Source organism: Equus asinus, chromosome X (assembly GCF_041296235.1).
Source record: "Equus asinus isolate D_3611 breed Donkey chromosome X, EquAss-T2T_v2, whole genome shotgun sequence".
Classification (NCBI taxonomy): domain Eukaryota; kingdom Metazoa; phylum Chordata; class Mammalia; order Perissodactyla; family Equidae; genus Equus; species Equus asinus.
The window spans coordinates 12,619,272-12,632,735 of record NC_091820.1 but is presented as its reverse complement, the minus strand read 5'-3'; the positions used below and the strand labels follow the sequence as shown (position 1 = coordinate 12,632,735).

Genomic DNA, 13,464 nt, shown 5'->3' with positions numbered 1-13,464 from the left:
AGATATTTTTTCCCATATTAAGTCTTTGAAATTTGGTGTGGATTTTACACTTACAGCACATCTCAGTTGAAACCAGCCACATTTCAAGTGCTTAATAGCAACATGTGGGAGTGGCTACAGTATTGGACAGCACAGCTCTAGATTCTGGATAAAGGGGGCGTGCAGATCCACCACTTGCTTATGGCAGAATCCCTGGGTATAATTCACAGAGGACAAGTATATATATTACAACCTTAAAGCATCTCATGTTTGGTTATGCACATTTTTGTGTTTGAGGTGAAACCAGTATAGAAAAGCCATATATGAGGCTTGCTTTTGGGTTTAGTAATCTGTCATCTTGCTGGTTTTTTCTGGTGGCTTCCCAGGTACCCTAGTCCTACATTGGCCTCTTGTTTTTGAGAAAGCGCTTGTTTCTCTCTTCCTTAGAACTCTCCGGATGCTGAACAGCGTTCTTAAAGAGAGGAAAGACACGAGTGAGTTGGGTTTGCCGTTCTAGCATTTACCACTTTCTACTAAGGACCACTAGAGGGGAAATTTACTTGGCAGTAAGAATATTTTAAGTAATACTAAGAATATTTTCAAGTAATGAGTATTTTCTGCATTCAAAGGAGAATAAACATTGACAGCCAAATCTACTAAATGCCAATGTTATACTTTGACATTTTGTCTTTGGTTGGGTACAGTTTAGAAAATAGGCAGACCACCTAGCAAGCTTCAGATGGAAGCTACTATTGATCAGAAAACTTGGCCTTTCTAATCATTAGGACTAAAGAAAACGGAACCTCTTAAGAAAGAAACGTTGTGACACATGGAGAATTCAATTCATCAAACATTTTTTTGAATCAACTTTGCCAAGAGGGTGCTAGACGGTAGATTTTGAGCCTTGTGTTCCAAGAATTCAGTCGGATGTTAGGGGCTGATAGGAAGAGATTCACACACAAGTAACATCTGAGTCTTTTAAGAGTGTTTCAATGGAGGGTAGAATAATGCCATGGCATCTCACCGGGGAGGTGAAGACATGGATCCAAGGCTTTCTACATTACTGAGAGAAGCTACACACACATGTGGACATGCACAACAATGATTTCCTACAACCTAGGATAGCGTTGGGTAGATTTGGCGAACTGACGTGTTTTATGAAGGGATTCTATGTAACAATACTGAGGCTTTCAACTGTTGAATGGACAGTGGGAAACGCAGTCATGCTATGCAGTTGGGAATTTATTATATTTGTAAATTGCACTAGAATCCCTCTCCATGGCTTTCCTAAATCCTGGCTATGTCCGGCTTGATAATAAATAATTGTATATTAGTGTAATTATTTTCTAGTCTAAAACAGAATAATGGCAACCTAGGAAGCCTGTAGCAGGCGGGGAGCCCATAATGCTAATGACCAGATCAAACTTGTTTTAAAATGTCAGTTAACAAAGCCAAACCATAATTGTGGAGCAGAAAATCCTTCAAGTGGTTACATAAATGATGCCTTTCTTAACTTAGAAGTGAGATTTAATGTTTATTGGACGTTTGTTTTGAATTTAGCGTATAGTCTGGGTCTGTTGATCTCAACAGCGCATTAATTCAGACTAGTTACGTTTCAAGTGCTCCTTAGCAGTTCTCTCTGATATGCCGGACTCTGGCTGATTGCACAGAAATAGGAAGCTTAGTGTCCAGAATTCATCCTTAGTAAAAGTATATATATTTATAATGTTGCTTCTGTCTTTATTGATTAGCAGAACATGAAGGCAAGACCAACCTTAAATTATGGTTTGTATCTTGCAAAGCTGCGATTCACCAAAGAGCCAAAGCACCCTTCATGGAGAAGCAATACCTTTTTATTTAAGAGAAATGAGGCTGAATTCTCGGACAGAATACCCCCCGCCCAGGCATGGGCAAACTGCCTGGTCAAGGCGGCTGCCCTGGAAAACTACTGAACTGAATTAGATAGAAGGCAGCCTCCAATATCCCAGCATCTCTCGATCAGGGTGTGGTAGAATTTTTCTGCGTCCATTTTCTCTGTGATTAATCTGGAGCCGTACAACATGGATTGGCTAGTTTGGCAATGACGCTTATTTGCTCTTGATATCTTTCTGGTCTTAGAGAAACAGCTCAGTTTAAACTCAGTTCAACCCAGGCAGAAAGAAGAATTCAGAAAGATCATCAAAGGAAAAATAACATGTAACCTAGAATACCTCACGGAAATACAGCACAAATCAGGTAAACTCTCGAGGTATTTTTATTTTGTTTTGTCTTGTTTTCCTTGATTCCTTGATTGCAACTTCACTCTTACGCCATTCAGAAACTCAGGAAGGCAACCAGGAGTTAAACCACTTAGAATTTAAATCCTAGAAACAAGGTTTATTATGAAGGCAAAACTGCCGTTGGTGAGATCCCACAGCTGTGAGAAAAGGCAGAGTGCCTGCAGATTGGCAACCCAATCAAGATAATTTATCGTCCACTCCTGAGGTTTTCTTTAGCTCTAAATTATTTGATGCTTAAAGAGAATAGTGAAGGGGGTAAATACGGTGTCATACACTCTTCACATATCAGAAAATGTCTTTTTTTATAAGACATCTCTTTTTTCCTCCACGAGACACACCTGTAAGTGACTTTATTAGGCAAGGGAGCAAATCTGGCTGTTGAAAACTTTTTAAGCCCTTCTGCCATACATTATTTAACCTGAAGAAATCTTATTTTAGGATAACTATCAAAGATAAAGTGGTAAAATGATACATCACTTACATGTAATATAACTATATGAAAAGTAATAAAAGTTTAAATCATTTATATGTAAAATAGTTATATGAAATAATTTTAAAAAGCAATTCATTGCAAAAACATTGAGAATATTAACAATGGTTATCTTTGGGTGGTGGTGAAGGTGGGTAAGTTTGTTTCTTTTTCTAATTTCTTTTATTTGTTGGAGTCATCCAGAATGAGCCAGTACAACATTTAGCTTTTGTTATTTATTTAATTAAAAAAAAATCTCTGACACAGAGAGCTTAGTTCATCACACATCTCCTTTCGTGGCTCGCTGTCCTTCGTGGTCAGTCCAAGGCACCTGATAGTTTTCTGTATTCCCCTTCCACCATGTTCTGTTTTTATTTTTATTATTACTTGTTCTATTTTTTTAAATTAATTTTTTATTGAGGTGACATTGGTACCACCACGTTCTTGAAAAGGTATATATCCCTGAAACATCGACAGTGTTGTTTTGTGCACGTTTATGTCTTTATATAAATGGCACTGCGCTACAATTCTTATTCTGTTTTTTACTGTTATCACTTAACACCATGTTTTTAAAGTCTATCCCTACTGCTTTATGTACATTTAGTTCATTGCTTTGGGCTGCTGCTCTGTATTCCTTAGTCGGAGCCATTACATTCACTTGTGTATTTCTTGAGTTGCATCCACCTTCCTGCTAACACAAACAATGCTGCAAAGAATATCCTTGCACATGTGACCTAATGGAGCTATATGTGAGCTTCTCTGGAATACACATAGCCAGGAGTGGAATTTCTGGGCCACGGGAAATAGGCACGTTTACTTGAGTCAAGACCAGCCAGGTTGCTTTTCTGGAAAGTGGCCGTAGCAGCCTGTCCACATTTCCATCAGCAGGTCAGGAGGGTGCCAGGTCCCCTCATAGGCACTAAGTATTATCCACCTTTCTAATTTTTGCCTGTCTGATGGGGGCAAAGTGGTGTCTCGTTGTTGTTTTGACCTTTCTCTGATTGCTGGTGATGTTAGCCATTTTGATCTCCACCTTTGTGGATTGCCTCTTTTTAATCTTTTTTTTTTTCTCTTTGACTTCCTGACAAAAAAAAAAAAAGTATATAAGGTCATCACACCCGGATTCCTCAGTTTTCTGCCTGACGACACTGACATTAAGTAGCGGGAGGGACAGTCCATGCCAGGACACCCTGGAGTGACCTTCCCCTTGGCTGTGGGCAGGTCCTAATTCACTGTCTCTTTGGAGTTGAGGTGTCTTTTTTCTTTCTTTAGTTTCTGTAGTCCAAACATTAGTACAAATAAACATTTTTACACAGAAAAAAAGTATTTAATAGCTTTGTTGAAATAGAATTTGCCTACCATATAATTTACCCACCTAAAAAGCATTCTTTGGTTTTTAGTATATTCACAAGGTCGTGCAACCATTAGCACAGTCCATTTTAGAGCATTTTTATCAGCCCAAAAAGTGGCTGTTCCTTGAGCTCAAGGAGACACGCTTAGGTTGGGCACTCCCTATGACCTTGCTGAACAAAGGGTTCGTTTATGAAGCCCTGGTTTCTGCCTTCCACAGCTTGGTTGTTCAGCTTCCCTTTGAGTATGTGAACTTCCTCAGTGTCTTTCCAATGAATTCTCCCACAGCCGACGCCCTCACTTTGCGCTTATTGCCAATTGCATTGGTTTCTGTTTGCTTGCTATCAAAAGAACCCAAACTAAGTCAGAAATTTGTACCTAGAAGAGAGATTTTGCAGGCAACGGACTTTAGAATGTGGAACTGATTGAGTTGTGAATGGCAGAGCCCTCCATTTTTCTATAATAAAGGGCAGCAAAACCATTTATCGGACTATGGTTTGTCGTCTCCTGGGACTGTGCATCTACCTGTAAGATGTCTGGATGTTTCCCAGGGTGGGCTGCTTGTCTGCCTTTCTCAAGGTGCTTTAAGAGAGAGAGCTAAGCTTTGGTTCTAGATGATCCATTTGAAAGTAGGGAATAAGTCTGGCATACAGCTCCGTTAAGAAAGCGTACATCCTGGCCAATGACCTGATTTATCAAGGGTCCGCCCATCATGCTCCTTTATGAAGTGGGCTGCTAAGATGGTACCATGCTCAGGAGCGGAATCCTCCCACTGCGTCTTTCAGGTGGGGTCTTGGCAGACACTGGGTGAAGGAAATCCTATAGGCACAACCCGAGTTGATCAAGGACCTCTCTCCACTACTAGGGGAGCGAATCAGCAAGTGGACATTCATAGAGGATGGTCCAGGAGGATCATGTCCATGTTTGAGATGTTTATTGAACATTTTTGGTCCCTCCCTCCTCATGTTGTATATCGGATATCATTCAGCCCTCAAATTGCAAGACCACGAGACCCCACATCTCATCCTGACCCAAGCCATGGACATCACCAATTGATGCTTGACTTGAGAGCCTGATGGGGAGAGTGGCTGTGATTTTGAGTTGTCTCCTAAATGCAAAGGGTGTCAGTTTATTTTCGGTTGTACGTGGAGTAGCTGCACTATGTTAGGTGGTAACATTTAAAAAATGTGTGCACAGGAATAAAGGGGTGTGTGTGTGTGTGTGTGTATGTGCATGCATGTTCACACTAAACTACCAAGGATGGACTGTGGTATATATTTATTATTTTGTCTTCCCAGAGCAGGTTTCTGTATTAGTCAGGTTTCTGAGGTGATAATGCTACATAACAGCTAACCCCCAAAACCTCAATGGCTTACAAAGGCAAGCATTTATTTATCACTCATGGGTCTGTAAGTGGTTGCAGCTCTGCAGCACTTGGCTTCTGGCTGCAGGGAGGTTTCTTGTCTGCTCCATGAATCACCAGTGGCTACTCAGGGTGTGTTCTTCTCATGGCCAATGGCAGAAGTGCAAAAGAGGCCAAGCCAAACCAAATCAGTGAGGGTTGGGATTTATTCTCTGCCCACAGTAAACCCTGGTAATTGAGAGAAGAAAGGAAGAACTGAGAACAAATAATCCATTCTACCACACTCCTGGTTCTTCAGAGAAATCAACTATGTGATTTAAATGTGTTTCCTCTTAGCAGATTGCATCATGATCCATTCAGTTGCTTCTGTTAGAAGCCTAGGATATAAAAGAAGGTCCGATTGGGAAGGGAGGAGCATTTGTCCAATTTCAGATATATTGCATTTGAAGTGACTATGGGATAGTCAGAGAGATGAGGAAACTGTTGGCTATAAAGATCCAGAGTGGTTGTTTATTTTCCCACTCAAGCTCCCCCAGATTTTGTGAATGGGGCTGATGACGAGTATTACTGGTTTCTTAGAGTCCTCTCCACTAAGATCTCCTTATGATGTAACCCTCGCAAAGTTACTCTGGATTCTGAACCAGGCCTGGTCCTATTGCCTTTCGTATATAACTCTATGAGTTATTAAATGTCAAATCGAGGTTCTCTGTGTGAAATTCCCATGCAGATTTTTATTACTTCAGAGAAGTTATGTGACTGAAGGGCATTGGCAGGTCATATTTTTCAGTCTAGACCTGCTTTAGTCCACCATTTGTAAAGATTCTCCTGAAAAACGATTTTCTGTGTTTGTGTAAATACACTTGAGTCATCATATCTCGTGCAAATTGTCTGTATTGATTAATGGTCTCTTGTTTGCTTCCTTTTGCTTGTTGTATTTATAGCTCACATTACTTATAATTGTTGGACAACATAATATGGACCAGATGGCTTCATTATTCTCTGTTACACATTTTGAATTTTAAATGTTGTGTTGGACTGCCTGTCAGTGGCCAGCTGTGTCCCGGAGGAGATGATGAGGCCAGACCGCAGTTCAAAGATCCTGGCCAGATACCATGGACAGTAAGTGCTGTTGAGGTGGTAGCATTTGAGGTTTCCTTTGGCCTCTCTACCCTTGGTTTCACTTGGAAATTCAGATGGGAAAGCCAGGGAGTGACAGACTGTGCATCAAAGGCCCTCTGAAGCATTCAGCTGGCCTATGATTGCATTGTGTTTGAAAAGGCTCTTTACCAATAAGCCCATATAATTTATTATATGTTAGGAATTTTGGCTATAGCTACTAATATTTAAAAATAAGAGGATCAGTCAGGGGCCCAGCAGGAAATGGGTGGTATACTCAGATAGGATAATTGAGGAATGGTTACTTAGGGGACCATTTACAACAGTATGGGTTAAGGAAAACAAGGTACAGTGCTGTAACATTCTAGACTTGAATGGGCAAGAGGAGGGAGAGCCCAGAGAGAGCAGCTTATAGCTACAGGAGAGGATGACTGGGCTACAGGGTGTGCAGACATTTGGCCAAACGCCACCTGCCTGACTGCTGAGCTGGGACAATGCTCTTTTCTAGCCTCAGACTCAGTCTGAAACATTGGCTCTTCTTGGGTCTTGAGCTTGTCAGCTTTTGGAACAGAACTTACATCATTGGCTCTCCTGGTTCTCAGGCCTTCAGACTCAGACTGGAACTATACATCGGCTCTCCTGGGTCTCCAGCTTGCTGACTAACCCTGCAGATCTTGGGACTTCTCAGCCTCCATAATTACGTGAGCCGATTCCTTATAATAAATCTCTCTCTCACACACATACACATGTGCGCGCGCATGCGCACACACACAGACACACACACACACACACACACACACACACACGCACATATCCTATTGGTTCTGTTTCTTTGGGGAACCCTGACCAATACAGAGGTCAAGGCAGCACGTGCTGTGGCCTTTCTTAGAGGGACACATAAACGATCCTGGCAACCAGGCAGGGAGGGAGCTAGGGGAGTAAATACCTGAATCCCACCCTTCTCCCTGGTGCCTCCAATTGGCTGAACTGGCCTGGAAGTGATAAAACAAGGGAGCCAGTTCATGCAGTCTTTAAAGAGTTTGGGACACAGAAAAGGATGAAAAGTGGATCTTGAGGGGCAAATGGAGTCTTTCCAGATAAGTTTCTACAACAATTATTGTTACCACTTTCTTGTATATCCTCCCAGAGGTATACTATGCATACAAAAGCATATATGGAGATGTTGGTATTTTCATGATATTTCACACTGTTCCAAAAATATCACTTTGATGGCTGTAGGATGTTAAAAAATCTTTTACGGGGGCTGGCCCCGTGGCCAAGTGGTGAAGTTCGCGTGCTTCGCTTTGGCAGCCCAGGGTTTCGCTCATTTGGATCCTGGGCGTGGACATGACACTGCTCATCAGGCCACGTTGAGGCAGCGTCCCACATACCACAACTAGAAGGACCCACAACTGAAATATACAACTAGGTACTGGGGGGATTTGGGGAGAAAAAGCAGAAAAAAAATCTTTTATGATGAAATAGTCTTATATAGAATAGGTGTAACATTTATATAACATAAAAGTAGGACTAAAATAAACACTTGTGTACTCCTCCATCCTGCTTAAGAACTAGAATACTACCAAAACTTCTGAGGACCACTGTGGGCACCTTCCCAATTGTATTCCTTCCCATGAAGGATGATCATTATTTTGAATTATATTATCACTCCCTTGTGATAATAATTTTGTTATCATGTTTCTGAATATATATGTATTCCCAAATAATATATTGTCAAATATGTATGATTTTGACATTTATGTGCTTTCAAACTGCATGTAGACTTCTGAGAATTGATTTTTATACTTACCTTATAATTTTGAGATCCATCCAAGTTGATAAATGTTATTTAAATTTTTGTTGCTGTATATTGTCCCATTGTGTGTATATGCTATAATTTATCTATTTTACTATCAGTGAACATTTGTTATTTGTCATTTCAATTTTTTTGTAGTACCGCTATCCAATTTCCATGCACATATGTGCATGATTTTCTCTAGGATAGATACCTGGGAGGAAACAAGCTGGGTGACAAGGATTATCTTCAACTTTACAAAGTAATACCATACTATATTCCAAAGCTGTTTTTCTAATTTTCATCCCCCACGGCCAGTGTATTAATTTTGTTGCTCCATATCCTTGCCAAACACTTAATTTTTGCCAATCTGACAGATACAAAATGATATCCCATTTACATGGTCTGATTACTAATGAGTTTGAACATCTTTTCATATGATTATTATCCATTCATTTTTCCTTTCTTGTGAAATATCTGTTCATGTCTTTTCCTATCTTTAAGTTGACTTTTTCTTCCTTATTGACTTGTAAAAGTTCTTTATATATTCTGAACACTTATCTTTTGTCAACTGTGTTGCAAACATCACAGTCACAATGGAAAAGATTGATAAATTAGACTTCATTAAAACTTACACTTTTGATCATGAAAACATGACATTAAGAGAGTGAAAAGGCAAGGCACATAATATGAGAGATATTTTCTTTACATATATTGAAGGACTGATATTCAGTTTATTAAAAGCTCCTTTGAGTCAGTGAGAGAAATACAGACATCTCAATTTTTAAAAAGAGGAAAAAGACTTGAACAGGTACTTCATAAAAGAGGATCTCTGAGTTGCCAGTAAACATATGAAAAGGTGCTCAGCTCATTAGTTCTTTTGGGAAATGCAAATTTAAGACACAAGGAGAAGCCACTCTGTGCTCCCCAGATCCTAGCACTAGGAAAACTCACCATGCTAAGCGTTGGCAATGATGTGAAGTACCAAAAACCCTTCTTCTCTGGTGGTGGTCGTGGAGCTTCCTACAGCCACTTTGGAAAATTGCTCGTATGTACTAAAGCCAAACCTAGGCATAGATATAACACATAATTCCATTCCTAGGTATATACCCAGCAGAACTGCCTACAAAATGTTAATAACAGTATTACTCATAAGAATCACACACTGAAAACATCCCAAATGCCCGTCAAGAGTTGTATATCCATGCAATAAAATGGATGAATCTCACAACTGTGGGGAAGAATGAAAGACAATAAATACAAAAGAGAGCAAACTGTATGATTCTGTTTATATAAAATCCAAAAATGGACAAAACTGATGGTAATAGAAGTAAGGATAGTTAGTTACCTTTGGGGACGGTGATGACTTGGAGTGGACATACTAGGGGCATGTGGGAATAATAATATTCTTTATCCTGTTTTGAGGGTGAGTACCTGGATAAACTCATTTTGTGGAAATTCATCAAAGTTTCTATTTATGATTTCTGTACTTTTTGGTATTTATGTAACACTTCCGTAAGAACTATCCTGAAAATGCCATATGTTTGGAAATGAACAAAAACACATCTAAATAATCATGAATTTAAAAAAACATGATGGAAATATGACTTAATAATAATGACAATCCTGCACATCAAAACTTGCAAGTTAAGCAGTACTATAAGGGACATTTATAGTCTTAAATGTTTACATTGCAAAAGAAGAAAAGCTTAAAAATAGAGTCGTGTCCAAATACAGCAGTAAAACCTTTTTAGAAAAGGATAAAGAAAGCAGTAATAAAAGTAAATGAAATAGAAAACAAAGATACAACAAAAAAACTCAACAAAGACCAAAAATTGGTTCAAGAAAACAAAAAAATAGAGAACACGCAAACGACTTTAAGGATGAAAAAGGAGGACATAACTACAGGAGGTCCAACTATGTCCAGTGGAACAGGTTTTGTTTTCTAAAGATCACTCTGCTTGGGGAATGTATTATATAGGAACTTGAGTGGATGCAGGCAGACTAGTTAAGAGTTTATTGTTGTAATCCAGGTGAGATATAATGGTAGCTTTTATTGGGACTAGAGTCTTACTTAGGAAGGATGCTCACATTCTAAGGTTACCCATTTACTTTCTTAATTTTTCTTCTAATCTTTTTATTGTTTTATTTTTACACTTAAAACTGCAATCTTTGGAATTTAAAAAATATGATATCAGGTAGAGCTACAAGTTTTCTTTTTCATATGGAAAGCTATTTATGCTAACACAAGTCATTTAAAAATAAATGGAAATACCACCCTTGTTGTGTATTAAGTTTCCATATTTACTTGAATCTATGTCTGAATTCCCCATTCTTTCTTCTGCCATCTATTTGTCTCTTCCTATGCAGATACAATAACAGGTTTTACCATAAGTTTTAATATCTGGAAAGATAAGTTACTCCCCTCATTATTTTTCTTTAATTTTTCCTTGGCTTTATTTTCTTACATTTATTCTTCTTCTATATGAACTTTAAAGTCACTCACTTGTTAAAATTTCCCATTTTCATGCTGATTGTAATGACATTTATAGTTTATTTTTAGAAGAATTGACACTTGTCTTCCCTTCCAGATACGTGTTCTAACTTTCCATTTATTCAGGCCACCTTTTCTTTTCCATGAGTATAGATAATCAAAAGTTGACTGCAATTATGTTCAGTGTTTTATGTCTTTTATTTGAATATCTGAAAGTAATATTCATTTCACATTATGCAATTTAACAAGCAAATAGTACTCATTTAGTTAGTCACTTAATAGTCTAAACATTTCCAGCATTTCAAGTGTGTCATTTTGAATATGGAAATTTTTCTTGCTCTGAGAATTACTGAAAACCTCTGATTCATGATTAGGTTGAAGAGAAGGAAAAGTATTAAAATTAGATTATTCCATTTTATATAACTTAACAGACGTGTAACTTTTGAGTTTGTTACGCACCATTGTCTCTTTTACGGATGCCCCTTTCCAGCCTTTGATTTCAACGTGTAGCAAAGAAATGAGGGAGCAGATTTGGGATTTGAATCAAATTATCTTTGTAATTTCTGAGTGAATCAGGATTAGAAGTTCATCCAGAATTCCTCAACAATCAATAATGAAGCTGCTTGGACATCTAACATCCTCCACTCCCTCCACAACCATCACCTTGATGCTTAGAGAGAAAAGAGGCTGCTTTCATTCAAATAGCAAGACTCCCAATGAGTGGGAATGATCAGAAGATATTCTCAACGTTAGAGGTTTTAGTGAGAGTTTGATCTAGCAGAAGAAGATGACAGATGCAGCCCCTATTTCTTTTTTAATTTTTATTGAGTTTATGATATTTTACAACCTTGTGAAATTTCCGTTGTACATTAATGTTTGTCAGTTGTGTTGTAGGTGCACCACTTCACCCTTTGTGCCCACCCCCCCCTTTCCCCTGGTAGTCACTAATCTGTCCTCTTTGTCTACATGTTTAACTTCCACATATGAGTGGAGTCATACAAAGATTGTCTTTCTCTATCTGGCTTATTTCACTTAACATAATTCCCTCAAGGTCCATCCATGTTGTTGTGAATGGGATGATTTTATCCTTTTTTATGGCCGAGTAGTATTCCATTGTATATATATATCATATCTTCTTAATCCAGACATCAGTTGATGGGCACTTAGGTTGCTTCCACGTCTTGGCTGTTGTAAATAATGCTGCAATGAACATAGGGGTGCATGGGACTTTTGGAATTGCTGGTTTCAAGTTCTTTGGATAGATACCCAGTAGTGGGATGGCTGGGTCATAGGTATTTCTATTTTTAATTTTTTGAGAAATCTCCATACTGTTTTCCATAGTGCAGCCCCTATTTCTTATTTGGGTTCCCCTACAGAAATAGTTCTGGAAACACCAACAGGCTTGCACCCTTACCTGAGGCAGAGGGTGTTTGGAGGTGAACGTTGAGGGTGAGTGAAGGGGAAGGACAGAGTTTCGATTAGCTCTCTTGTCTCCAGTCTGGGTCAAGAGTCAGCTGCCCCTTTACTTTGTTTTAACCTCTCCTCACTCCTGCCAAGGACAAATCCAGTTTTATTTAGACAAAACTGCAGCCGAACCAGAAACTGCAAAACTGTGAAAGGGAACTATTTTGGGAAATTCTTTTTCTTGATACCTTTATCTAAAATGAAGCAGGCATGAAAGTGTGAGGGGAAAATATGGTATGTTTGGGGGAAGGGATGACAGGGTTAATTTTCAGTGTATTTTAGTTCAAGCAAGATGTAAGTTGGCTGCAGTCACACGGGTGGAGTGGGCTTCTCTATGGTAGTGGATGTCAACCCGGGTTAAACATTAGAATCGCCCAGGGTGATATGGAAAATGCTAGTGCCTCAGCCCAACCCTCGACAAGTTCTTACTCACTTGGTCTGAGAGTGGGCCTGGGGCTGGGTCTGTTTTAAAGCTCCCCAGTAATTCTAATGTGCAGCCAATGTAGAGAACACTGTTTTCGGGAAGTTACCAAGGGTCCAGGAGGATCAGGTTTTTGGACAACATCTTAAGCAAAATCACAGCAAATTTGGCAGGAGATTCCAAAATGATGTGTCAACAGAAAGTTAGACATCTAATAAGATCTTTCATCTTATTAGAGAACAACCAGTGTCCTGCTAGTTAAGGTTGTGGGGTTATTTTTTTCTAAATTGGCCTTTTCATGCAGAAATAATATTTCTACCAAATGAAGAAGAATGTCATTCCCTCACATTTGTTGTTATTCGAAGTCATATCTTGACCTTCCAAAATATAACTATCTAGAAAGATCTGACATAGTATGATCAGCCTTCAGATTGTGGAGCTGTGCATGCCTGCTATTGTTATAAGGTGATTTCCACAAAATGCAACCTCAAAAATAGTCACTTTGGGGTCTTCTTTCCTTCCCAAACATACACGACCATGTTAGTTGCTTCATGAAAAAATCTTTGGGTCTTATTTCAGCCTTAAAGTTATGATTTATGTTGGAATGCAAAAGTCATTAAACCGTTTGGGATTCATTCAATTGCTCATTCACAGGGCACAGAAGATTGCAGACATTTCTAGTGCCTTGTAGGCCTCTCATTTCTCCCAGCTTCAAAAAGAGTTCTGCTTAATAA

The 13,464-nt window shown here is 39.0% G+C and overlaps 1 long non-coding RNA gene across 1 annotated transcript; it reads left to right on the top strand.

Moving 5' to 3' along the window:
• The first annotated feature begins 1,998 nt into the window (after window positions 1-1,998).
• LOC139042722 (uncharacterized) lies at window positions 1,999-10,621 on the top strand. Its single transcript, XR_011499787.1, has 3 exons — window positions 1,999-2,214; window positions 6,382-6,559; window positions 7,159-10,621. It is a non-coding gene; the product is annotated as an uncharacterized lncRNA (long non-coding RNA).
• Window positions 10,622-13,464: the final 2,843 nt, after the last annotated feature.